Source organism: Lonchura striata, chromosome 2, assembly GCF_046129695.1.
Source record: "Lonchura striata isolate bLonStr1 chromosome 2, bLonStr1.mat, whole genome shotgun sequence".
Taxonomy (NCBI): Eukaryota; Metazoa; Chordata; class Aves; order Passeriformes; family Estrildidae; genus Lonchura; species Lonchura striata.
In genome coordinates, this window is record NC_134604.1 from 33,469,687 (window position 1) to 33,497,615 (window position 27,929).

Sequence of the window (27,929 nt, forward strand, 5' to 3'; positions counted from 1 at the left end):
TTCCCTCCATAAATTTTTAAAACCACCTTGATTTGAAATCCTAATAATAAATATGCCACACAACATTCCTCCTGTCAAATCTCTCTCTTTGTGGTATTACTGCAATATTTGTAACTTTTGATCTGGAAACATCAAGTTACATAAGATCATAGTTCTTCTTCTTGTAAAGATGTGATTCTGTCAGAAAATCAACCATTGAAGCGGGAATTCAACAGAACTGGAAATGACTTTCCCAGGGAAGACGTAGTTCTGCTTAAGCATCTCAGCTATTTAAAAGTGCAAAAACTCAATGTTTTATTCTCCTGAGCAGAGAAATGGCAAACTACCAGGTTAAAAATAATCAGATTAGGCTCTTAGTTGGAATAGTGTACATGTTGTAGACAGAATGAAATAACATTTTGTTATTATGTACTCCTGGGAACCAATAAAATAAAATAAAATAAAATAAAAAATTCACTTTGTAAAACAAAAATAACATTTTCCCTTGCCAGCATACTATCTGCTCACCAAAATAAAAGGAAAGCATCTATTTTAAATGAATCAAGGAAAATAATTAAGCTACATGGACTTAAATTTGCAGAGTCTTTTCAGCACAAATCTTCCTTCTTCCCCAAACCCACTGAAATTAGAGAGATGTCTCTCTTTTTCCATCCATGTAGTAAATTAAATCAGGGGGAGGGGGAACTATCTCCCTCCCCCCCCAGCAAAAACCAGATGAACATCTTTACCCTCATCTCTCCCTGATTTTTCCCTATTCTTTAAAATTAGAGAAGGCAAATTATATCCAGAAAAGCCTTTCTAAACCAGGACCCTTTGCTAATAAGAAAAAGAAACTACGAAGTAAACTTCTGCATCTCTTTTTGCCTCTTACCCCCTTCTTTGCCAAAGAACAACCCAAAAACATTTTTCCATATTAATGACCCTCTTTCTTCACCAAAATATGACATTTCTTCTCCAGGTCACACATATAAAAAACAGATTAATTGAAAATCTCCCCTTGTGAAGCTGTGAACACATTCACATGTGTATGTATAAGAAAGGAGGGTGAGGCACAGAGGCAGGGTCCCTGTAAGGATATAGTGCATCTCAGAGCAGTGGCAGTAATTCCCAATCTTGGTGATTATTTTTTGAGGGGGGAAAAAAGTAAAACAGGTTGTTTGCAAAGGCAGCTCGCCTCCTCCCCTACCCCAGCTGTGCGTGCAGACCCCCTTGCCAGGATGCTGGGTGCAGAGTGGTGGTCCTGCTCTCAAGGAAAGTGCAACACAGGTTACATTTTCAGGTGCCTGGGAAATGCCCGGCCGAGACCTCACCATCCCCTCTCTGCCTCCAGACCGGCTGTGAACTCGCACTGAGCCTACTTTTCTTTGGCCATGCACTGACTAGGGGATTGCATTCTCAAGGGATCATGGCAGCAAAGAATTCCCCTGGTCACAAACCAGCCCACTAGAGAAAGAACTGATCCAGCAGTGTAGCAGAGTCTGGGAGCTGGGAATTTTTCAAGGACGGGCAGCTCGCAGTGGCCACAAACGAGCAAATTCCTACAGCCTTATAACACAGGCAGAGCAGAGTGAGCTGCTCTGAAGTCCTGCCTTGCTGCAAAACAGTGCAAGAGACATATCCTCCTCCCTTTATGCTCCCCCCCACTGCACTAAATATGTGTATATATATATATATATATATATATATATATATATATATATATATATACATATACACATACTCCTTGTTTTTTCCACCCAAACCTATAAAAGTGCTACAGGCAGAGGCACTAAGTGGGAGGCGCCTGGCTCTGAAGAGGCCAATGAAGTAAATTAAATACAAATCACTGGCTCTGCCCCAGCCTCCCCCAGCTACCAGGGGAGAGGTTGGGGTTCCCGATGGCCAATCCCCAGCTCCTGCCAGAGCCAGAGTGCGGGTGGCATATGCGAGCTGCTGGCATGGTATAGATGAACGTATGTTAAGCCTTGGGTGTTGCAGGCACATGTGGTGCACATGTTGGGAGCAGAGCACTTTCCATAGGAAAGGAGGGGCTACACTACTAGCAGGCAATTTTATTAGGGTCAGTGAAGCTGAAAGAAATGGGATTGGGATAGGCTGGGAGCTGCCAAGTTCCCCTGCCCAGCTCCGGCGCCGCAGAGCAGGGAGCAGCACACTAACAACTTGCCAGGCTAAAGCAGAAGTTTACCTATAAAAAGCACACAGACAACTTCAAACGTCAAAGATTTGCTCTCATTTTCTCATTTCATGGCCTTTCTTTTACCTGGGACTTTTCTCAGGAGGAAAAAAAAAAAGAAAAAGATGCAGCTGTAAATTCAAGGTGAGGCTTCAGTACAAAAAGTTAAGAAGGAAGATAGTGTTGAGATGGAGAGACTAATTTTTAGTTTGATTCAAGAGTTTGCCTTGTTTATTTATTATTTTTAAATCATTAGAAATTGAACTTTCCAGGAAAAAGCATGAACAAATGTATTCAAGATGTAGAAAGGTTTTGCCCATCTATTCAATGAGCATTTAGTAATTTCTGTTTTGGCTGTATGAAAAATGTATTTCAGACTGTGCATCCCATAAAACAAGGCAGTGACATAATTTTTTTTTTTTTGGCTGGGTTTTGATTTTTGTGTTCTTTTTTGTTTGTTTGTTTTGTTTCATTTTGTTTATGTTTTCCAATCATGTACTTTCTTAGTTGTAACCACCGTGAATTTCTAAGTGTGGTCATGATAAGAAAGTAAATAAATACTGCCTTGTGAATACTTCTAGAGTTTTTGGGGGCACTAATTATTATTTTTTTTAAGATTTAGAAATTTATTAACTACTGCTTGTTTTGAAGTAAAACATCCCAGATATTTTACACTATATTTTCAATCAAAACAAATCCCAGGAAATAAATGCCCTTTGGTAGCAGCCTGGTTTCATGTTCAACAGCCCAAATTTGTATTTGAAAATGCAAATTTCTGAGAATACAAACAGGAGTCTGAGCCACTGCATTTCTTCCAGGCACTCCAGCATCTTTTCTCCAACACCACACTATTTGGGAGATCTTTTAATCCTGGTAGGGCATGGCTGGAAGAAGGGCTTTAACCTTTAATGCCTAAGAAACAGACTTGTCACTCAACTTGCACATTTCTTTTTTTTCTTTCTTTTATTTTTTTCTTTTTGTTGGAGGCAAACCCACCTTTCCCTGGAAAATGGGCAACCCCATTCTCACCCCCGATTCTAGCACGGATCCAAATGTAAACATACACACACACACACACACACGCACACACACACACTCACACATATACTCTCACCACGCACCACCCTGCAGCAGGACATGAGTATGGGGGGTTCAGACAGAGCCGAAGGAGCCTGGTGGGCTGACAAATAACAAGGCACTTTTTTCTCATTCTATTTTTTTCTGCCTCCCTTCCACCCTGCTTTTACTATTACATAAATAACACCGATTGATCTTAAAGCTGCATCCTTGCTCCAGTGCCTCCCAATCTGCACTGCTGCCTTCCCCCAGCACAGCCGCACCGCTCAGGGTGCAGAGGGAAGGGTCGGGGAGGGGGAAGGTTGGATGGGAGAATCCACTCCAAACATACCCCGAAGCAAGGTTTTGGCAGTCTGGGGGTGCTTGATTCCCCCCCGCCCCAGCCCGAAGCTTCCCGCAGCATCTTTCCCTCCCTCCGAATTGCTGCAAACTGTGCGAGGGAAGGGCAGAGAGCTGGGCTGGAGGGAAGGATGGATGCTGGGGAGGGAAAGCCAGGGATTCAGGGAGCTTCTCCCCCGCCCCAGCCTGTGTGCCTGTCTGTTTGGTGGGAAGAGGGAAGGGGGAAGGGAAAATTCAAGAAGGGTCTATGACATAAATATACTTTTCAGAGGAAAAGCGAAGCTTACCATGTCTGCAGCTTTCCCCCACCGAAATGCCACTTCTGTGTCCAGCGATCCCAAAGTGGAAACTACAGGCAGGCACCGGAGCTCATCTCCGCAGGCAGCTCAGACACACACCGCTGCCACCCCCAAAAATCAAAATCAAAATAAATTAAAAAAAAAAACCCAAAAAGAACAACGACTGGTCCAGCTTCTTTCCTGACAGGAATCGTCCTGGTAGGACTGCCCAAAATAAGCAGCTGCAATCCAAAGGCTTTATTTAAAGCTTCCCCCCTCCTCCTCCCTCTCTCGGTGCCTCGCTCGCTCTCTCCCTCTCGCTGTTACACACAGAGAGAAAGAGAGACACACACAGGTTACATGAATGGGAGGCAGGAGCCGGCGCTCCCGGCTGGAATGACAGGCGCACATGCGGCTGGCGGCTGCCCACCCCGGCGGCGTGGGAACAGCTCGGACACGGCCCACGGGGTGGGAACAGGCATGGGGTGCCATGGGCATGGACATGGCAGAGGCATGGGCAGGGAGGACACAGACACGGGCACGGCAGGGACATGGGGCTGAGAAAATATGGACACGGCATGGTCAGGATCATAGAATAGACATGGGCCAGGGATGAACATAGGCATGGCCCATGGGGAGAACACAGACATTGGCATGAGATGGGAATAGGCACAGGCGTGGGCATGGTGCAGTCGTGGCATAGGCATGGATCAGGGGACACACAGACATAGGCATGGGCACTGGGAGAAGGGCTCGGGCATGGCATGGGCATGAAGGGGATTTGGGCATGCATTTAGGCATGCATGGCATGGAGAGGGGATGGACAGAGCTATGGGGAGGGGATGGACATGATGTGGGTATGGACCGATATATGGGCATGGTAAGGAGATGGATCAAGTGTGGACATTAGAATGAGAAGGTAATAGGGACAGGAGAGGATGTGCTTGGGTATGATAGGAATGAGTTGGTCTTGGGCATGGATTAGGCGTGGGGATGGGTTGAACTGGCATTGTCTTTAGCATGAGAATGGAGTGCGGATCAAGATGCAGGCAGGAAGAAAGTGGAGATCTGCTTCAGGTAGTGCCTTCATGTCCTGGCCATGGTGAAACTCCCTCTTTTCCTGGGGTCAGGTGGGCTCTAGTTCCAGCACACATCGTGAGAAACAATTTCTGTTTCTCCTGTGCCCCTAATTAGGTAGCATGCATAAGGTGTTGCTTTTGGGGTCAGGGAGCATCATCCACAATGGTGTCAGGAGATGTCATCACTATCATTATCAGTAACTATTGCTATTTTTTAAACATTTTTTTACAGAATTGTTATGTTTGATAATGAAATCAAAGTCTCAGAAAGAAGTCCTGCAAGGTTTATGCTTAGGTCTTCTTGAGGAAGAAGATAAATGCTACCAGTTTCTGCCTTTTATTTATTTAGAAGGGGAGTATTGCTTTGGTTTTATATGTTTTTTAATATTTTTTAACATTAGTTACAAGAATTTAGGGCTATTTAATGCTGCTATTCAACATGCTCTGAAGAAATAAAGGATTATGGTGTTGCTAAGTGTCAGGCCCTGCTACTGCTTCACTGCCTGACCTTGGGCATGTCCTCAATAACTTACCACTGTAAGGATATATCACCCATTGCCATTTACCCTCAGCCTATCATTTTCTCATTCACCAAATAATCACATTTTTCTCTTTTGAGTCCCTCCTCAAAATTTACTCTTACGAAACTTTTCGGCAACAGTCTCTACAGGACTTTTGTTGACATCACAAATCTTGGAGTGACTCTGGATTCAGCCCTAAAACTGCATTGTAAGAGGAGTGCTGAACATAATGGACTGCAGTACTTCATGCAGTGCTTTGAGCTACATGGGAATCATCCTCTTCATGGCATACTTTTAAATCAGCCAGATGCAAGTCTGCTGTGGTCTGCCTTTTTCTCCTGTTCTAAAATTTCTAGCCTTTGTGGAAAGCAAGAGGTAAGATATGTGTTTTATTCCAAATCCAGAAATCACAGTAAAAAGGTGCCTAGCAAATCAGAACATCATCCTAAAACAGCAGAGTCCTCAACATAAAGGTCTGCATTGCAAAACGGCTGCTGCTGTTCACTGTTTTTTTTCAGACATACACATTAAAAATGAAATATATTTGCATTGGCCTTATTACCTCTGGAATTTATTCCACATCAAAATCTAGACTCTAGACAAAGGTAATTTAGGTCTCTGGAAGGAAAAAGTTTAACTGAGAAATACATATATTGTTAGAAATAGACCTCATCCAAATTCAATGGTAATTGTATAAGCCTTTCAAAAATCATACAGTATGCAAGCTTCCAAAATTTCGGAACAAGAAACATTTCCATTTAAATGCCAAGAAGCAATTTTTCCTCTCTTGTTCAATACTAAATCAGTCACATGAGCAGTTTGCATTTGATTTTAGAAAGGAAATGGAACATCTTCTCTTCCAATTACATATAACTTTTTCTTTTTCTTGTTCTTAGTGCTCTTAGAGTTTGCGTTACTTTCCTGTGGTTTTGAAACACTTAGTTGATATACCCATTCACCTCAGACTTTTTTTTAAACTCAAGTGACATTATTAAGAGAAAATCAGTAAACCCAAGTGGGGAGTAGAATGCTGTTTATTTGAATTCTGTCTGGTGAATTCAAGTTTAACAGGTCAGCACTGTTTGTGTAATTGGCCTTTCTCGGTTAACAGAACTAGACAATAATGCTCCTTGTAAAAAAAAGAACAATAGTAATTTAATGGGAAAAAGCTACTTTGCTTAGGAAAATCCTGCTCCTGCTTCAATTCACAGTGAATTACTGTTGTCACAAAAGTGTGCTGCATACCAATTTGGAGCATATTTTATGAAGATGTACATTTAAAGTATCAGTTTTCATCAGCCTGCCATGTTGTGCCTGTGTCCTGCACCCCAGCAACTTTGCACTTTGCTCCTTGAGAGCAGTGACTATTGAGCCAAGTTCTCCTCCACGCAGTGTTTGCGAAGAGTTTGTAAAGAAGCCATGTCTGTGGGACAAGAGGGTGAATGACAAGACTAATGCACAAGCCTGTTAGATCTTGGGTACCAGAGAGCAAGGACAGCAAGGACAGCAAGTCCTGGAGCTGCCACTCCAGTTAGCACCTGGTGCTCCCAATGCTGGCTTGTGTTTCCAGGTTGACATTTGCTCCAATAAAACAATGACAACTCATTTTGTAAAGTCCCATTCATCAAGCAAAGAAAAAGCAACATCTGGTGGTCAAAGGCTTCTTCCTGGCCAAGTTCAGCAGCAGTTGGTTTGGTGAGCCCTTCGCCTTAGTGGAATGATCTCCTAAGGGGCTGCACTGCTTGACAGCCACTACCAAAGATTTTAATTTTTTTTCTACATCTAGGAGAATAATCCAGAAGGAAAAACCATGTATTTTAATCAATGAAAGCTAAACCATTTGCCTTTCAGAGACTATAAAATGCACACCCCAGGGTTCAATGCTCTTTTCTACTCCTCCAGAACATTCTTAAGGGGAAATCACTCTTTTCTTGATGAATGTGCAATTCAAATGTGGAAATATGCCATTCGTCATGCTTTCTCCATAGGGTGCAAAATGATTTCTGTAATTAAACACTTTTTGCCAACATTTCCTGATGAGATTTTCTTTTTTTTTATAGAAGGGGGAAAGTCATATACAAGAAGGTTTGCAAAACCAGGTCTGGAGTGTTTGACCTTTAAGACTCTATTTGAATTAGCAATTTTATTTAAAAGGTGCATGAGGATGAGGATGAGGAACATGGGTAAGGTCTGCAGCTTAAGTTTTCAGTCAAGCACTGTTGAAAGAAATGTCTGTAGGAGAAAGAAAAATATGGGTATCACTGCTAATATCAGCAGTGATAACACACTGAAAACACACAGCCCAGTGTTCAACACACTTTAGAAGCCCCAAGTGTGCAACCAGGGTCTGTGTGGGTATCATGCTGAAATGTGTGCTACAGCATCAGTACTGCACTGGTTCCCATGGTAGCTAGATGAAGAAAACCAGCTTCTCTGATACATACGAAGCTGTGAGGGGCACTGTAGACAAAATTGGAGTCACTCAAGAAAAGCACCTGTGTAAGCTTTTGTAGATCTTGGACCTCAAGTCCACAACATACTGCTTGTACTACAGCTTGAACTATGTAATATAGAGAGACCAGGAAATGGGACAGAACTTTTAGCTACCTACACAGTTAAAAGGTGAAACCCCATTCCTGTATGATAGATGGCAGGGTTGAACCAGAACTGGATGCAGAGCTGAATCCTGAAGTTCCCACTTCGAGTCATGTCTCTCCAATAAAGCTCTTGAACAAGCTGGTGGAGCAGAAATCACTGGTGTTCTTTATCAAAAGCAGATTTTCCTTCTCTTTCTCTTCACTCCATGAATTCCTGTAGCTTAAATCTGTCTGCTTTGACTAGAGAGATGTCTCCACTACTGTTACCAATAGATTGTGTCCAGATTGGGGATGGAGAAATGCTATCATATATTGAATCACAGATTTACTAAGAAAGGAAAAGACCAACTGTTTACTCAGCACTGTCAAGTCCACCAGCAAACCATGTCCTCAAGTGCCACATCCACAAGTCTTTTGAACACTTCTGAGGATGGTGATTACCCCACTTCCCTGGGCAGCCTGTTTCCATATCTGATCACTTTTCAGTGAAGAAATGTTTCCTAATATCTAGTCTAAACCTCCCCTGGCACCACTTGAGGCCCTTTCCTCTCATCCTGAAGACTCTTTCCTTTTGTAAGGGTGTTTTATTAGCAGATTTTTAACAGGCTGCTAAAGGCTGGAGAGGGTCATTCTATACTGATTGTGCCTTTTGTAGCATCTCAGTGGATCTTAAGTCCTGAGAAGAACAGAACTGAGCATCTACCCACATTACTGGGTCTTATGACCTTCCTTTCCTTCCTGCAAAGCGCCAGTGTCTGTTGTCATACCTGAAAACAAGCCGAGGCATACGATGGAGCTGAGAGTCTGCTCTGACTGCTTACTCAGGAAAAGTTCCTATCAAGTGAATTGGCCATTTGCCTGAGTGAATGTTGCAGGATTCGGCCCATATGCTTCTCAGCTCTTATATTTGCATAGTGCAGAAGATGCTTACAGTACAGTGCCAATAAAACAAAACTATATACAGTTAAGCACAGAAAAACCAAGAGCACAGTTAATACCATTTACAAACAGCAGCTGAGCTCTGCAGCTGACATCCAGACTTATAGACCATGTTCTGATGCGAGTAATATGCAGAAGACAATTATTTATAGGCAATTAGGTGGAAGGTCCCGTAAGCATATAGGTCTCTATTCTCCTTTCCCTAAGCCTATTATGTTCTTTTTCCCTGTGCATTGTTTGTATTTTAACTCTGTAAATATGTTCTTTTTTGGTTTTTTTCCTTTTTTTAACTAAGAAAAATATTTCAGGAGGCCACTTCCATGGAAGACAATTGTTCTTGAAGTAAGGGTTTTGGGATTGTGTAAAGCACCTGTTTGCTTTACTGTATATACCATACCATACTGTATATACCATACAAAGTGAATTTCAAATGAGATGCTGGTTCATTCAGTCTACTGAAGTAGAATGAAGTCTCTCTTATCCCCAGAAATTCCAGTGATGTCTTAGGAAGAAGAAAGATCTTAATCAAGAAGGTGTAGATCATGTCAAGAATTGTATAAATTGCTCAGAGGATCAAATTGCAACTTTTCAAAGACCTATTTTCCTCTCTAAAAAATCTAAAGCATGCTTTTTTAAATCCAGGGATAGGAGAAAATATTTCTCAATTCATAGCTCATCATAAAACAGCCATGAACAACTGTAACATCTTCAATACAATTGACAATAAGTATATTAGAAGAAACTCCAAAAAATTACCCTGTTACCATACTGTGACTTCACATCCAATTTTGTTCACCTTACTGTACAAAACAGATGGAATATGTGGATTTTATATTTTTAATAATAATGGAATGTTCAGGATTTGATATAGAAACCTGGCTACCAAGGTAATAGGTACGTATAAGAACCTATTTAGAATAGCTGTGTGAATAGAAATTGCCATTAAATTACAATGAAATACTGCAGCGTATCAAACAATATCAAATAAAACTTAGAAGGCCAATCTGAAGCCATATTCAAACCATAACCTCATAATGAAGAAGGCTTTTTCCTGGTTAAATCATCTGGTTTCGATGCATGTGTGATAATTTTTAATTCTCCAATAAGGCCACATATTTTGACTAACTTTGTGATCACTCCAGATTTATGCCTGTGCAATAGCAAATTCACTGTAATAGTCCCATTCACATGCTAGATGCTCTTGGGAAATGAAAACTCAGTTATTTCAATCACAGAGAGTCTTGGTCTTACTAAAGGAACAGATTTGGAGACATCTTTGCCCCAGCAGAATAAAGCCCATAGTTGCCCAGTACCTTCACTTCTGGCATCTCCTTTTCATGTGTTGAACCAACCATTGACTTCTGAGATGGCAATGTACCCACATTATTGTATGATAACAGAGAAAATGATGATCTTGTGATATTGACACTGCAGATCTGAGTACAATGACTGGCTCTGATACACATTTCCACTCCTTATTAATTTTTTAGGACTCAACCCCCAGCCTGTCTCACTGAATCCTCACCAGAACAATAAATAGCATCATTATTCTCTGCCTTCTGCCTGGGCTGCCTCCGTCAGCTAACACGTCACCACTCCCAAGCAGGGAGGGATCAAACTCTGCTCCCACTTTCTGCACTGTCCTCCAGATAAATTGTGTTAGTTTACTGGCAAAATTTACTTTTTATTATTGTTTGCACTTCAGAGTCAATATGGATATGGAAGAATAAGCTGAAATATATGCATTTTACATCCTTAATAACAGCGTGGCCTCTCCATAGCTATGTGAGAATTCCCTAACACTTTATTTAACACAAGCAATTTATCATGTCTGCTGTATCACAGTGAAGTAGTCCAGTATCCCCAATTTACGAGAAACACTGTTCTCTGTGCCTATTTGTACTGCTTATTTCAAGATAGACCAACAGACTGAGTGCTAGCTTTCAGCTTGGAAAACCCAGATTCAGTTCCCTGGCATAGCAAAAAAATCTGTCTAGGCTTCAGTTTCCTCTGTATAACATACAGATAAAAAGACTTCCTCACTTTATCAGATGTTGTGAGGATAAGTGCATTAAAGACTGCAAGAAACCACCAGCACTCCAATAGCCATAATTATCTCAAATAGATACACGTGGTGCAAGTACAGTGATATTTAATACATACCCTGTGTGTATAACCCATGAGTCAGGGCTGATACGGACACCAGCCATGCTAAGGAGTTAAAAATGCTGCTCACCTGTCTGCTCTTCCCTGGCTCCATGGAAGTTGGTGTGTCAGAAACCAGCTTCGGCTCCCGGTCGCGTGGGATGGAGCGCGGCTGCTCAAGTCAGTGGATTTATTTCAGTCGCACACTCCTGGAGGCAGGGGCCCATTGTCTGGGCTGAGACACTCAATCTGGAAGGGAAAGAATAAAAAGGCTCCAGTGTGTAAAGTCATTTATTACAATCTGGAATGAACAAGGAAATCAGTGGGGTTGCTGGAGGTTAAGCAAGGGCAGAAATTGGTCTTTTATCATTGAAATGCCATAGGAAAAAAAAAACCCCATAAAGTAAGGGATCTAATCCTGCACATCTTTACTTGCATCTCTTGTCTTTATTCATTGCAAGGGGTCAAAAAGAAACAATCATGTACATTTGCAGGACCAGATGTTAAATGCATTTATAACAGAATTTCATAAGCAAGCAACTTCTTTTTCTTTGGACAGAACTCCAATGAAATTTTGATACGACCTCTATATACTTTCAGATAAAATAAGATTATTTGAATTGCCATCCTACATAAGTAAATTTTCTACTGTAACTTCAAACTCAGAGGCATGAGAACATGCTTCAGAAGTCAGCAAATATTTTTGAAGATTAGATCTGCTGTTCTTTTAAGAGGAACTTTTGTAGTGAAAGAAAAGTAAAAGGATTGATTACAAAGCTTTCACTACTGAAGGTGCATCATATTACTGGAAAATGTGGAGTGAAGGTTGTTCAGACAAGCTCCAGCAGCATCTGTGCTTATTTTATTGTACTAGTTATCCTTAGCTATGATAGCTTTATGCACAACATCAAAATAATCAGATGTTTCCATAGCTATCCTACAAATTTAAATAAAACCACAAGCAATACAATTGCTTTCTAAAATGCAGTAATTGACATTACTTTCTGAGACTTTTTACTCTCTCCAGTTGCAGTGATCATCCACAGTGTTGCAGTGAGCGTCCACAACCCAACACCCAGGCTTCATATGAATCCAACAGTGAGGACAACTCAAAGCATGCTTGCTGAGCAATAGTTCTTCAAGCAGGAAATTGGGTTCAACCAAGGGTTCCCACCCACTTTCCTGGCTGGAATTCCATAACTTCTGGAGGCAGATTTTGTTCATATATCAACTCTGCACATGACAATCCTTCCAATTAAGGCATTTAAGGCACCTTTCACTTCCTTTACATTGCCCACCTCACATGGTAGCTCATGTGGGGCCAAGAATGCTACAAAGGAAGGATGCTACAAAAAATTACCATCTAATAAAACAGCTAAATAAAACAGGTGGTTGATCCTATAGACTGTTACTCAATCATGAGTCTAACGGGGACTAGTCCAAAACCTGTGCTAGTGCACCACTACAACTAAATCTCAGAGAAGAGTTGAAGAGGTAAAATAATCTGCCCATGGAATTGGCATTGAAACTAGAAAATCTTTAAGGTTCCTTCCAATCCAAGACATTCTGTGTGTCTATGAATTTTTGCTGTAGCAGTTTCATACTTAGTGACTACAGATTTAGAAAATGAGGTTAAGTGGTGGGTTTTAGGATTCAGTAAGCAGTACAATTCAATCTGGCCTTTTTCTTATTTGAAATGCCCAGATGTAGACTATGTAGCACGTTAGACCTGATCATGCCTGATACAGCCATTTTCAGAGTGAAACTGGGTCAGAGCATGGGTTCAAATAATTTTCAGGGTAAGGGACTACAATTTTAATATGCTACTTCATTTACCCTCTTGGGCTGGGGAAAGAAAATATCAGAAAATCTTTCATGAGCCTTTTGGGTAAGATTAGGAAAGGCCACATGAATCCCTTAAAATGACAATACACAAAGGACTAATGAAGCTAGTGACAAATCTGCCTTCCTTTCCCTTTCCCCTTTGAATTTGTAGCTATGCCAGTCTGGTGTGCGTTTACTTGAGGCAGAACAGACTTAAACTCACACCTGCAAAGCAAAATAAGGTGCTTTGCTTGCTCTCCCTTTGCATCTCTCTGCAGGAGTGTCTGACACATGACATCTGTTAATGAGGATTATAGTCCCCCCCATCCATCCTGTACCCCTGTACTAGTAGTGCTTAGACCCAACAGCCTCTTTTCCTAGAGGAAATAAGGCTTTTATAGGAGTGCTGTCTGTCCATCTGGCTCTCCATCTGTCAATCCTGTGCCCAGCAATGTATTCTGAACCTGGTGGCTAATTTCACCCCATTCTCTAGAGAGGTAAAAAGCTTAAAAGATATAAATACCCTACATATATTATGAAAATCAGTGGCGTGTGAGACAAAGCACAGCTCATGTGAGTGAAAGGCTGTGGTATAAGCTCGTTAGCTAATTGCTTGGCTTGGGCTGCCAGCTGGACAGTCAGTGCATGCAAACCAGCCAGCTCAGCTACCTGTGAGTGACTTCTTGGATCTTCACACAGTGCACCTGGCAAGACAGCAGAAGAGAGGAGACCTTTGTAGAGGGAGTAGGTGTGCACAGGGAGAGACAAAAATGGAAAAGAAGACATGCCAAGGGCTGTGGTCAAAGAGAAGATGGTGTTACTGAAGGGGAGAAGAAAAGTTGGAGGGTGTGATTTTGTGGGGAGGAATCTATTATTTAAGATGTTAATACAGTGACTTGGTTGTTCTTGAAGGACAGGGTTCAACTTAATGTCTTGAGTGAGGACTTCCCTTCCCTTTTATCTTCAGAGCTTAAAAACAACCACCCTGTTAAATGTAAGGGTCCTTATAATCCTACACCTTGTTTCAGATGGTTGCAATTAAGGCAAGAGCAAAAAAAGATGAAAATAGCAGAAAACAACTTATGGAATGAGCCTTATTCCCTCTCCACAGCTAATAAACAGAGGCACCAGAAGACAAACTGGACTGCATTTCAAAAGTCCAATTTAAAATGCTCTCAGTAAAGCCATACAGTAAATTTGCCACAGTGTCAAAGCCAGAGCATCCAGTCTCCAAATCTCTGGTGCTGGAAATTTCCTGCTGTACATGGCAGCAGAATTGCTCTGATCATCTCCGTATTCAGCTTACAGATACTGTTTGGGTGTATATTACTACCCTTGCTCTGTCAGTGGAGAATGAAACCCTACTTCTGGTTTGGTTCTACCATCAATTAAACAGATCCTACTGCCACTCCTCTTTCAAGTACTTTTTGGCATTATTTAGTACCATTTCACTGCCAGAACACTTGGTTTTCCCCATTTCCCTACTCCCTCACCCCCCACATTCCTTTCTGTGTTTGATGCATGTTCAACCACAGCCTAAGAGATAAAGAACAAACATTCAGACTCCTAAAAAATCAGCTGAACTCTGGATTCCTAGTGTCAGATGATAAGGTGCCCGAGCTGTCCTACTGATAAAGTATGTGGTAAGCAAACCCTGTGATCTACACAGATAGCTTAAGCTTCTACACTGCTAATTACTATTACAACCTTAAGCTAATATTTGAACCTTTCTTTTGAGCAAGGATGTGTAACAATTAGATTACAGGATTTGGAGCATTACAAAGAGAGATAAAAGCAGCAGTTTTGTCATGGTATGTGGTATTTTGTTTACATAGAGATAATAACAATGACAATAATAATAATTTAATAACAGCTATTCTATTTAGGTCCAAATTCTGATTTCAGGTGCATCAGACCTGAAACAGAATTATCCTGAATTAATTTGGATTGAGGCATGCAGACCTCTAGTCAGATACCATTTTGAAGTGAATTGTTCTGAAGAGCCCAGTATGATGTACGATGAGTTCTAGCTACTCACGGTAGTAAATAGTGAGCCAATATTTCCAAAGAAGGGCCTGGGATTGAATATTTCTCTTAACTTCTGCCCTGAGCATCACTGAGAATGCTGATGGCATGTATTACACCCTGATTCTGATGACAGCTCCAGCAATGAAAGGGATTTCTGTTGTTTTGGTCTCTGCCACTCTTATGGTTTCCTCTTTCCCTGCTCCACAAGAATATGCATATGTAAAAACACAATATGCTTGAATACAGTGGTAATGCATAGGGAAAAACCAAACAACTGGGAAGCAATAGTTTACTCTGTGTGCCAGATTTAATACATGTTATGTTTTATTGTGCCTGGGCCATCATCTTTAGAACTTTTTGCAGTGTACTAAAAGGAAAACGCATCTTTTCTACATGGTATTTCGGCATGTTTTTCTATGTCACACTGTTTTGTTTTTTTAATTTCTTCTCCTAGGCACCCAAGGGGAAAAAAAATCACCCCATGACCATGACAACAGACAGCTTTTCTGATGAACCATAAAATTCCTTGCCTCAGAGATAAGTCAGCTCATACAAATGAGCATTTGGCCTCTGAAATTTTGCTGCTGAGATAATAGAAAATACATTACAAAAGCACCCTTTGCCAAAAATTTAAATCAAGATTTTCCTCTGCTTTGGAGACTAAAATCAAACTTCCTAACTATGACAGTTTTTCAAGTATTTACCACCATTTCCTGTAAGACAGAATCAGTCACACAAAGCAAAGCTAATTTGTATATCCACTCAGGAATATTAAAAATGCTATTATAGCATTAAAAAATAAACCTATCTCCTAGCAGTAGATTTAAGAAAACTCGCAGCAGCTGAAATCTGGTCCCAGAGTCACAAGCAGCAAACAAGCAAGGCAATTAACTGAAAAAAAGACAAGGGCATGTTTTAGCAAGCCGTCATTCCACTTTTAGTCTATAAGTATATAGGAAACCTAGAAGCAGGCAAGGTAGCCAGATAGGATATTTTTCCTTACCCATAGGCACCAGAGTCTTTTCATAGAGATGCATCTCACAGACAGTCAATACTTGGTTGAAAACTTGAAAAACAGGTTTTAAGCAAAAACTCTTCTGAGAATTAGATCCAGACTGAAGAGGCTGAAAGCATCACTCGAAACAGCCATTTTAATTTATTCAAAGAAAAGCCACATAGCTCAAGGACAGGTAAGTAGGTAAATAAGCCATTGTCAGCCCCTTCTTGCCAAAGAAAGGTACCATGAAAAGCCCACATTAAAGGAGAGCTCTGAATGGGAAATGAAGGAGCCTCAGGTACAGACATTTGATTTATTTTTTTCAGTGTGGCACAGGGGAGCATGCACTGGCTCAACCTGTTGTAATCTAACATGTGGGTTGCTAGTTGTTGCGATGATATTGCAGCAGCCTCTTCATTAAAGGAGCTGTGTCTTTAGCAGCAATGATTAGTTTTGTTCTTCTAAAATCAAGACTTTGTCACTGCTGCTGTTGCTCTCTGTTGCACTTCCCGCTTTACCACATTTTTTTTCCTCCTTTCTTTCTTACAGTGAGCAGGAAGAAATGCAGAGGAGGATGGATAGGTACTATATGTTTCTTATTTGCTCAGCTGACAATCCTTTTGCTACTTCATTTCACTTCAATAGGATCTTCTTGTTACCCACCTACTGTATCTCAGCATGGAAAATCCTGGCATCAAAAGGTTGAAAGCTGGAGCTGCTCCCTGCAGCTCTAGATGAGGTAGGATGAGACAAAGTCGCCTGGTTGCTTTGCAAACAGAATTAAGGCAGTTCAAGGAAGTGTAGGTAAAGGACATTATCTTCCCCATGACTTAATCTCCAGCAGGTTTTTGCATTTTCCAAAGGCAAAGAAGATGAGGGAAGAGTCACATGTATCTTAGAAGTGTAAAACAGTCAAGGAGAAGTGGTCAAACAATTTCTTCCATATGAGACATCAGTGCATTTCTGTTCAGCTTGTATAGGGGTCGGCATGTGTTTGTCCAAAAAGAGATCCTGTGACTGAAAAATGTGTGGAAAATGAAAGAAAAGTGGAAACTGTGTCTGGGCAGCCCCCAGATGTGTGTTGGTGTGCAGGGATCTGAGAGTGCATCTGTGTGGGGATTCACTAGTAGGCAGCACTGGGACCAAGACAAGTTCCTCTGCCATATCTACTGAGGAGTTCCAGGAAAAGCAGCCCTGGTTTAAAATGGACTCTGGAATATAATATTGAAACCTTACACTTAAAACCAAAACTCCTTTTGGAGCCCTAGTTGTGCCTCTATTTCTCAGCAGTTACTCTGGGCTTTAAAATCCAATGTTTTATATCAAGTCTATTGCAGGGGGGTGTTACTGGGAGTTGGATGGGAGACACCTCCTGTTTTGATCTGGGGGAAATCGAGGGTAAGATCAATGTGACAAAGAACAAAAGGGGATTAAATCAGGCATTTGTGTTGGCAAGGGGAAAGAGGCAGGTTGAGGGGGAGAAATTTCAGCTCTGCAAACACCAGACCTGACATTCCTGCTGTCTCCTCTGCACAGCGGCAGCATGCAGCACGCTGGGAAGCGTGTGTGTACCACTTCCCTCTGCTGGAGGCTGCTCAGACTGTAACCTGCCTCCCTCCATCCCACAATATTTCTATAGGTATTGAAAACGCTCCAACCCCTATCATCTGGCACAGCAGTGATAATGAAGTAGCCACAAATCCTTTCAGTAACTTTCATTTATACAAAAGTCTCAGTGCTGACAGGGGGGTGGAATACAGCAGCTCTTCTAGCACAGAGGGAAAACAGGATGAGAGGAAAGGGACGTGTTTTGCAGAGATTGTTTAAGCTGACACATTTTGAAAGGAGCCAGAATACTACAGCCTGGACATGTAACACTTCTTGAAAGAAGAATAAAATGTCTGATTGCTCACAGCTTTGCACAGCCACGCACAGCCTCCCCCACCTCCAGCACTGTGCAGCACCAGTTAGGAAGTGCTTTGGGGTTGTTTAATGTACTGCTGTCCTTATAACCATGCACTGATCAAGTTTGTTTTGGAGCCTGTGCAAGATCACAGGTCAAGGGAATGTGGGGGACTGAATGAAATAGTGAAGAGAAAAAAACTTCTCTGCAAGCTGTCTTCCCTGTTCACCTCTTGCATCATCTTCAGGCGTTAAAATATTTAATATAATACTGTGTAAGTAATAGTCTCCCCATCGAATCCCTAACTTAAAGATTGTGAATATTAGTGGTTTTATGCCCAAGGTCAACTACAGGCTGTCAAAATGGGTAGCTCAGATGGAAATTAATTTTTTTTTCCCCTCTTGACTATGCAGAACATTTCCTAATGTTTAATATTTTATATTTGCCTTAGATATATCCTAATGACATTCTCCAGTAGCCTTATGAGACCAGTCCCAGCTGGACCAGTCCCAACAAGACTAGGCTGGATGAGGTTTTGAGCAACATGTTTTAGCAAAAGATGCCCTGCCCATGAGAGGGTTTGAAATGAGATGATCTTTGTGGTCCCTTCCATCCCAAACCGTTCTTGATTCTTTATTCTATGACCACCACTCCTGCAAGGCCACTGAATGCCTCAGGCTTCAGGAGTATAGGTAAGGTGAAGGTCCTGGAGAGGCAGGGGGGTTTTGATACTCTGCCATTTTGCTGGTATCAGCCTTGTCATTATCCTCTCATGAGACCTCTTACAGGAGGGATCACGATCTAGTAGCTCTTTGCCATCAATACACTAAACTCCATAAAGTTTTTTTTAAAAAAACAGAGTGCCACTGCAGGAAGCACAAACGTGTTACACAATTTACAGTGCATGAAGAAAGCACTATATTTATTACTAATATATTGCCCATTAGAACATGAAAAAAAGAAGTCAAGTTTATGTTTTGTGCAAGAAATGTTCTTGTTTACCTACTATTTTCCTCAGATAAACCCATTTTGTAAAGGATGCTTATTATCCCTATTGTTCCTGCCATCCCAATAGCGTGGTAGATCATGCTACCTCCTCAATCAGTCATGCACACCTCTGTTGAAACAAGTTTGCTCTGTGATTTATATTGAACCTTAGTTGTAAATCCAGCCTCAGTAAAACAAATCAAAAAATAGCTCTTTAGTAAGAAAAATATGGAGTGAGTAAATATGGAGAGATTCTATCACTTTACTATTTATTTATTTATTTTTAAGGGGAAAGGGATGGCAGTGCCTCACAATCTGAATGATGACACCCATCTATGCCAACAAAAATGCTTGCTGCAAACAGGAACTTTTTTTTTTTTTTAATAAGCCACCAAATAAAGGTGTAAATTAAAAAAAATGAAGTTTTGTGTATCTTATGTGTGTATCTACATTGGCATTTAACTTTACATCAGATGGGTGCTATTGAGCACCTCAATATGTTGACAGCATTTTAGCATTTCTACAGGGACTAGAGGATTAAACAAATAGGATAGATCTTGTTATGATTATGGAAAAAGTCAGCTGAGAGAGACTAAAACCATTGTATATCAAGATATTACTAGATGCCAAAGCAGAATTCTTCCTAAAAACTGTGACACAGGCAGGAGCTGTCATAAAAAGGTTACAACATATAAGTGAAAAAATTAAAGAAGAACATCATTTAAGTACTGTTCCTCCAGTTAAATGCTAACACTTGAATTTGGAGAAATTTCATTACGGCTGTTGTGTAAAACAGAAAAATATGGGTTATTAGCCCCCATTGGCAAATTGCTGAATTTATCCCATGTACAACTGCACTGAAGCCAAAGACATTACAGAACTGAGGTTAGCCTGTAGTGGCCACTTCTGACTTTGAGATTTTAATCTCTTTAGAAGTGCAAAAAATTAGGTTTCCACTTTTGTATCAAATCAATGGCATCCTTCACAGGAATTTCTTTATTAGTATTTAAGAACAAAAATTTAAAAAAAAAAGAAAAAATTACACAAAAAAAGAAGAAAAAATAGGAGAAAAAGATGGAATGGGGGAAAAAAAAGAGAGAAGGAATAGGGAAAAAGGAAAATATAAAGGAAATCAAGGGAAAAAAAAGACTGAGAAAGATGTAACCAGAATGTTTTAAGATGTATATTAAAAGCACTGATCTCTAAATGTATAGGAAACAACAGATTTTCTTCTGTATTTCTTCCTTCTGATAAGAAAATTCAGATTTCCTAACTTCAAGCAGGGAAAGATAACTAAATGAATGAGCATACTGGTCACACTAGAGATGCTTTAATTCCAACCACCTTTGATCTCTGTCTAATATTCCTGATTATCTCCACCGTCTCCAGGGCAATGACTGCTCCTGCAGGTAGGGTATGGTACTGGATATGATGTTAAATATAAATCTCTCTAACTGACTTTTAAAAATATTTCCATTCTACTTTTTCAAGCATTCTCTATCATTGCCACTCTTCTTTAACCAGAAAAAAAATCAAACACATAAACAAAATTAGAAATGGAATACATTTTGAGGGTGCTTTGCTGTGCAAAGGGAATGAAAAGGAAAATGCTTTTCCCTCTCATTAGAGGAACAGCCTGTACTAGGGTGAGCCTGAGAAAGGAGAGTGATGGAGGGAGAGACCTGAGGCAAACCAAGGTCTGGAACAAGAGTTTTCCAGGGATTGTCACATTTGGCTGAGGACAGAGTGGTTTGGCAGGGTTGCAGCCAGTCCAGCAGCCTGCTGGGAAAAGAATGGGTACATAAGGCTGATGAGGGAAACACTGACCTTAATTTTGTTTCCAAATACACTATTTTTTCTTATAGCTGAAGATAAAGTAAAATAATAAAATGAATAAATCAAAACAAACAACAACAACGACAAACCCAAAAATGTATAATACGTTTTTGTAAAGGTGCAGAACAAAATTTGATAGCATGTGTGACAAGTGAAAACTCTTCTGGTGTGTAGCTGTTAATGCACAGTCTGAGTGGACCTCCAGCCTCCATGGCCTCTTTCTACAGCTCTCACAGGACTCTGAACAGAGAATGACAGTGAAGTTTGAGCCCTTAGACAATGCATTACTGAACCTCAGTGTACCTCATCTATAAAAGTTAATTAATAAATGTTTTATGAAACTTTCACAGGCCTATGCTAGCCTGTGCTAGAAAAAAAGGCTTATTTTATTAAAATATTTAACAAAAATTGCTTTCCCACTGTAAGAGTGTTGTCAGAAGAACTGCAGCATTTGACGATCAACTTTATAAAGCTCTGTCAGACCTCAAGCTACAAGAAATATTATGGAGCTAAATATTATTTCACCATCCTTGTGGATTTTGGTTTTGCATTGGTGTAAAATAGGTGTAAGATTCTCTTCAGAGAACCTTCTCTTCTCTTCTCTTCCTTTGTCCCTGCAAAGGACAGGGCTCTCTAGCTTTTTTCTATTCATCAGTCTTTTGCTTTGCTCTGTACAAATGTTTGCAGTGATTTGTAAGCAGTCTATGCAGAGGTAGACTCAGCTGAGAGTTATTATTACACTCAGACAGCTTTATGCATTGGCCAAAGATAAAATACACTCATCTCCTTAATACTATATATACACTTTCTCTATATATAGCATTTAAATGTCCTAACTGACACTCTAACCATAGGATCCATAGCTTGCATTTATATTTATACTTCTTTTTTTTTCCTTAGACCTACCACAGTAGTGTTCAGACTGAATCAGGATAGCTTTGTTTAGTTTTGTTCCAGACTATATAGTTTCTAATAGTGCAGGGACACAGTGGTTCAGAGCATAACTCTTCAGATCAGGAGTCTGGACAGCTACTACTGAGCACTCAAGTCTTCTTAACTTCTTTGTAAACTGAGGAGAGCAGTGATTTGTAAAACTGCCTTGAGATCTGTGTCAGGTAGATGCCAAGTGTGACTATAAATATAATTTTGGCAACTAAAGGGGCTGAAGCCAAGCCCTTTCAGAAGCACATTTTTAAACCAAGGATGCTGAAAATCCCAGGCTCTACTATTTAAGCTAGAATGCTTTCAAAGCTTGCCAGATCATCCACATTGAATTTGGACAGAGAATTCCAAAAAGAAGGAAATAACTGTTAACCAGTCATGTGGCTTTGTGCAAGCTCTCTGTGACCACTGAAATTGGGATGATACTTATTAAATATTATATCAGAGCTAAGATTGTTAGAAGATTGCATTCCTCATTTAGCAGAGATCTAGAGCTCCAAGAAGGGCTTTGGGCCATTAGTAAAAATAAAGGCAAATATCTGCTTCTACACAGAAGAGTCCAGCAAATTTTCTCCATTACCACTGATTTCTGTTTGAAGCCTCCGTAATGCATGGTAACTGCAGCAGCTCTGCTAAGATTTCTAAAGGAAAGTGATTGCAGCCCTTTGCAAAATCTCTTCCTGCTTCTCAAGGTTCAGTGACCCATGGGTCAGTGCTGTTAATGTGGATTTCTACGCTGGTGCAGCCATAGTGTTAAATGACAAGGATGACAGTCTTGCTAATTTATGCAGGCACTGAAAAGAGAGCTAGCCTATAATTTTGTTATGTTTCCAGGGCTTGACTTTTGTTCTAAATGTCAACAGGGTGTGCAAATGCCACACAAGTCTCCCTTAGGACTTGGCTCAAATTCATATGCAGATACTTCTGAGAGTGTTTTGGATCCATGAACTTAAAAAACTCAGCTTAAATACACAAAAGTAAAACTAGTATTGATAGACAATATAAAAATACTGTATAAACTCCTGAGAACTTCTATATATTTGTGCATAGGTATGTACACATAGGTACACAAATGCACATATATATCCACACAAACATTCTCTGTACACAGGATTTCAAGATAAACTCATTGGTCAATTTTAAACAGTCAAATTTATCTCCTTGGACTGTATTTGCAGCTGATTTCCTAGTTTTCCCTATTTTTCTTTTAGCTCCTATGTTGCAAATTTTTTCGAATGATAGTCCTGGAAACTGATACTTCAAAAGAAAGAGCATATAAGTACTGTGAGAGAAAACTCCTTCAGACCACTCCAGCAGTGCACCTCAGCTTTTTTCTGCATAGAAATGCTTTTAGATGTGAAAGACCTGATGACACACAAGTTCCTATGTAGATCCCTCCAGGGCATGGCAGTGCTGAATTGCTTGGCAGGGCTGAATGGAAATATCTGTGCAAAAAGCTGCCCTTGCACTTGCCCATGCAAATAGAAGGCTTGTGTAGATCTCAGCTGAGTGATATCAGGAAGGCAGAGCCTGTTCTTGACTAGGATATAGGGTATTTTAGAAGTGAGTGTTTTCCTGGACATGTGGGGGAGGTTAAAAGGTTTGAACAAGAAAAATTCCAGACAGAGGAGGTCTCTGAAGTTCTGTGTTCTTTTGGTATCATTCTCATATAGATTTTCTTGATCAGGAGAGCCTGGGAATATTTGAGTGAAAAAGTAAAAAGAGCTGAGAGGCAGTAGGAATGGCCTTAGAATCAGGCAATGAACAAAGGTGTGTGAACAAAGCACAGGAGACCCGACTCTTCATAGGTGTTTAGATTACCCAAACTCAATTTAACCTGTGATATCTGGTCATTATAGCAAGCTTCCTAGTAGCTCTGTTGGTTTGGTAGTTCTGACTTGTTATCCCCTCTCTGCCAGATCTGGCATATGACAATTATGCATATTAAGAACTCAATTATATGTTTAGTAATAATTGAAAAATATTTTTAAGACCACACACACACAAATTATTTTCCAACAGTGATCTTGGACAAAGACACCATTTATGGTCATGAAAGCTACACGCTGCCACCAAACCACTACTGCTGTCTAGCTTCATCTCTTGTACTGTTCAAATTTCACACCAAACACTTCTTATGTAGCGACCAGTAGACTCATTTGAAGACAGCATCAATGCTGGGTGTTTTTTATCACCATACCGAGGGAGGTACAGAATTATAAAGCTGCTGGCAAATACCTTTCCTTACTAACTGAACATCACTTGAGCATGTGATATACATTGCAATATGCAGAATATTTGACATCCCAAATTTTTCCTTGTCAAAGCAGGAGCAGTACCAGATCCCATGACTACAATGGCTGATTCCTTGTAAAATCGCTAGCAGCTATTGAATTTTTCAGATTTATTCTAGAAAAGGTTTTCAAGGATGTCTGTAGAATGTCAGTATCAAAGATGAAGCTGATTTTATTCCTATATTTTGGGCGCTTGACTTAAATACACATTTTTGAAATGTCTTTCTGAGGCTTTCCTTATTAATGAGTGCTTTCAGAAATAAATGTTGGTTGTCACCAAAAAAATTTGTTTTGCATTTCTGTTTTGTTTCCTGTCATTTGGTAAATTCTTGAAATCAGACATTTAAAACACTAAACAGATGTTCCAATAACAATTAACAAATATTTTTGTGAGTGGGAAGCTAAAATATAGACTGCAAACCTTGGAGTTTCTGTTCTATGCTATCTATAGACCTCTCCAGCACAGAATCCCATTCTTTTTCTATTCTTTTAATTTCTTTTTTCCCCTATGACCTCAGCTCCCACTCCCTGCAGATATCCCAGAGATAATCTTTTTCCCTCGGTACCCTCTGTGCCTCCAGGCTTTCTTCTAACTCTAGTAATTACCAGTTGGCAAAAGACACCACACACTCGTACCCTGGTTCCAAAATGTACATATGATAACTGGTGGTCACTACATGCAAGCTGATTGTGCAGGGTCAGACCACGCACAAAAATGACCCACCATAATTTATCTGACCAAGGGTTCCTCCCAGATTTAGAGGGTATTAATTTCAGTATTTTCCTCCCACTTTCTTATTAATTTTCATGAAGCTTATCAGTACCTCATTATATTTTCTTGGAGATATCTAGTTCTTGTTCAACATGACTAATTCAAACATGATCTCAGGTTTTAGTAAGGGTGTTGATAAACAGGCAGAGCAACTGCATAAGGCTTCAGGGACCCAGAGAAAAAACTAAACTGTCACCAAGTTTGTACTCTCAGGATCTCAGGAGAATGGATATCTATCCATTAATTCTGCTTCATTACATCACCTCATCAGAGAGATAAAACTGTTCTTTTTAATTTATAAATGGTTCATCAGAGGCATTAAGAGGTCAGGAGACTTCTCGAGGTATTAAACCAAGTCTGTGGTGGGCCCAGGGATATTTTTTGACTTGCTTGTATTGTAACCTCAAAGACACTGTGTACTCAACTGGTTCTTTATTAAAGGAGTGGCTTTGTCAGGAAGCAGGATTAGGAATAAAGGTGCAAACCATGGAGAACCTTTTAGGATAGCAGTCATGGCCTGACTTATTTGATCCTTGACCCATCCCTGTTACAGGCAGCAGGTACTTTCACCTGAGACACCATCCCTGCATGGATAGAGGGGCAGAAAGGGTAAGGGACACAGACATCACTTGCAGACTCACTAGACTTCTGACAATTAAAGTTACTACTCCTGATATCCACCTTGAGCCCTTGGATTCACACATTTGCCTTGCATGTTCTCAGTTACTCATCCTCAGGACCTGTCATATCCCTTGGGTCAAGTCCTTTATTTCCTTGAGTCTCCTGCTGCACAGATATTGGCCATGCTCAACTTTTCCTGTAAATAGGTTTGCTCCTGCACCATCTCCCCTCAAGTTCAGATTCATCCTCTTGCTCAACTGTTAGTCTCTTTTTCTCCTTGGAGCAGAGGAGAGCTCCCTTCCACAAAACATCCCCAATGGACCTGAGACTTGGATGAAAATGAATAAACATTGGGGACTGTAATATAAAATTCTGCCTCTCAGTGATGTCAACAGCAAAAATTTTATTCCTTGACTCTTTCCTTGCCTGGAATTACACAACTTGTTCTAAAAGTCTAGGTCTCAGCTGAGTTTCCCTGAGTTTGTTGCATGTTTTCTTCATAGCAGCTATCTTAAAATTTCTTGGGCATAACCCTGTCCCCTCGTCTCTGTCTACTGATTTGGTTTGGTGACCTTCTTGTTATGAAGTAAGGAGAGTTTAGAGATGCTTACCAGGGAAGTCTTTGTCCTTCAAACTCAGCTTTGTTTTCCGAGACTGAATGACTCTTAAAACCTTGGGAATTTGTGTGATTAAGGACTCAGTGAACCCCATGAAAGGCTCTGTAATTTGCACAGCTATTGGTATTTTAAATCAGAGTGCTTAAGTCTTCCTACACCTCATGATATGAAATATGTTTACATTTATGAGTCTAATTATTTTTAGTCAAATTAAGTGGCTGCCATGTTTTCCTTATCAACATGTCCTGAGAAAATACAGCCTTAAGAGCATCTGAAATAATTTTAATAAGCCACAAATATTTTGTATGTGTTTTATCTTCATTTCTCAAATGTAGCTTTGCCAGTGGGAAGAAAGACATACCAAAAAAAAGTGACTTGTTTTTTTAAAGACAAAAGGAAAGGGAAAGGAAGTTCTGGAAAGGGAAGTTCCAGGAAGGGAAGTTCTGGGATATTCCGAGAAAGGGAAAGGGTTTTTCCATCTGTACTTTTCTATGTATGTTTTTCTGCTTATTGATGAATTAGAAATGAAACAAAAAATACTTATCTCCAAAGTTAACTACAGAAACCTTGATTTGATTTCTGTCTATAGTGACGTCTTCCTGCGTGACCCTGGGCCTGCTGTTTCCTCACCTTAAAAAGTAGTATCAAAACACATTCTTGCATTTTTGGCTGAAATAAATCATAGGCTCATCAGACAAGCCTTGCCTGTCACTATAGCCTTGTATGCACATACGGTCCTGATCTCAACTGATGTCTCTAGGTGCTAATGCAATGCAAAGCCTCTGCAGTCAGAACTTTGCAGTCAACTGTGCTAAGTCAATCATATTGTGAAAATAAAAGCTTTGAGAATCCCATGAGGAGTAAATAAAGAGATAAATAATGAGTAATCCCACTGCATTTCATATCATGCGGTTTTGGACAGAAAAAAGAACTTAGCATAGGTGTAAATAGCAGCCCTCAGTTGTCCTTTCTGAAAACTCCCCTTGAAATATCTGCCATCCTGCATTTTTAACATTTTATCACTGGAGCACAGCAATGTACTTAAAATAAAATATATTTTTACATTACCATCTTGCCACTTGAAAATTCTAGACAATTATGAAATGTGGCAATCTCAAATTACTTTTCTCAATTAAAGAGTAAAATCTCTTCTCTTATGTGAAGAGGGTTTAGCTCACAGAGCTGGCTGGGCCAAACCAGAGGCCTGCCACATACAATCCACTTCACATTTTTCTAGATCAGCAATTCTCAAGTGCCTCAGGGCAGCTGGATTTGGATACTGGGAGCTCTGTGTATGTTTGCAGTACTTCCAGATAAACCACATTATAACTCATTGACAATCAAAACCGTGGTGGCCATGGATTTGTATGGGACCAGCTGCTTATCAAAACTGCTGGCCTGCAATTTTTAATGAAATCTGCTTTTCTGTCTTTCATGTGAAAATATCAGTTTGCTGAAACTAGTGCCAGTAATAGAAAAGACATATCAACTTCTGCCTAAATTTTTGTGAGAAAAAGGTTTCTGGCTGCGGCTGTGTGGTTGTGAAGCAGCAAGTCACTCACTCAAAAAAGCCTGGCTATTTGATGACCAGCAAGTCCTCTTGCAGCTGAATAAATAATGAAATATTCATTCGGCCAGAAAATAGACAAGCTTTTTAGTCCCATGCTTAAAATCTAATTTGGGATGTGAGAAATCTGCACATTGAAGTCCTTGCTCCAATAAACATGCATTTATTCACCCAAAGAGCTTGGGCACCTGAAGATGAGGGAGCGAGACATACCTCAGGGAGACCCAGGAAAATCCTAATGTCCAGAGTGGCTTTTCTGAACCAAGTAATTACTAATGGCATAGCACATACATGTTCTTTCCCCTCCCTCCCCTGCTTTCCCTCACTGCTTCAGATAGTTGTTTGACTTTAGATCAATTTTTTTTTAAAACCTGAACAGTCTTGTAGGGACAG

At 40.3% G+C, this 27,929-nt stretch overlaps 1 protein-coding gene across 13 annotated transcripts in view; it reads right to left on the minus strand.

The window, feature by feature from the left end:
• The window catches only part of TENM4 (teneurin transmembrane protein 4), a 1,541,819-nt gene that overhangs the window by 591,434 nt on the left and 922,456 nt on the right, over positions 1-27,929 (minus strand). For 8 of the 13 annotated variants that reach the window (XM_031505163.2, XM_077781310.1, XM_077781309.1 and 5 more), the window contains one exon: positions 11,240-11,397. The gene's annotated coding sequence lies outside the window, so the exon portion shown is untranslated. Of the gene's footprint in view, positions 1-3,876; positions 4,357-11,239; positions 11,398-27,929 lie in introns of those variants that run through there. The other 5 variants (XM_021533838.3, XM_021533841.3, XM_021533846.3 and 2 more) reach the window with 1 other exon arrangement.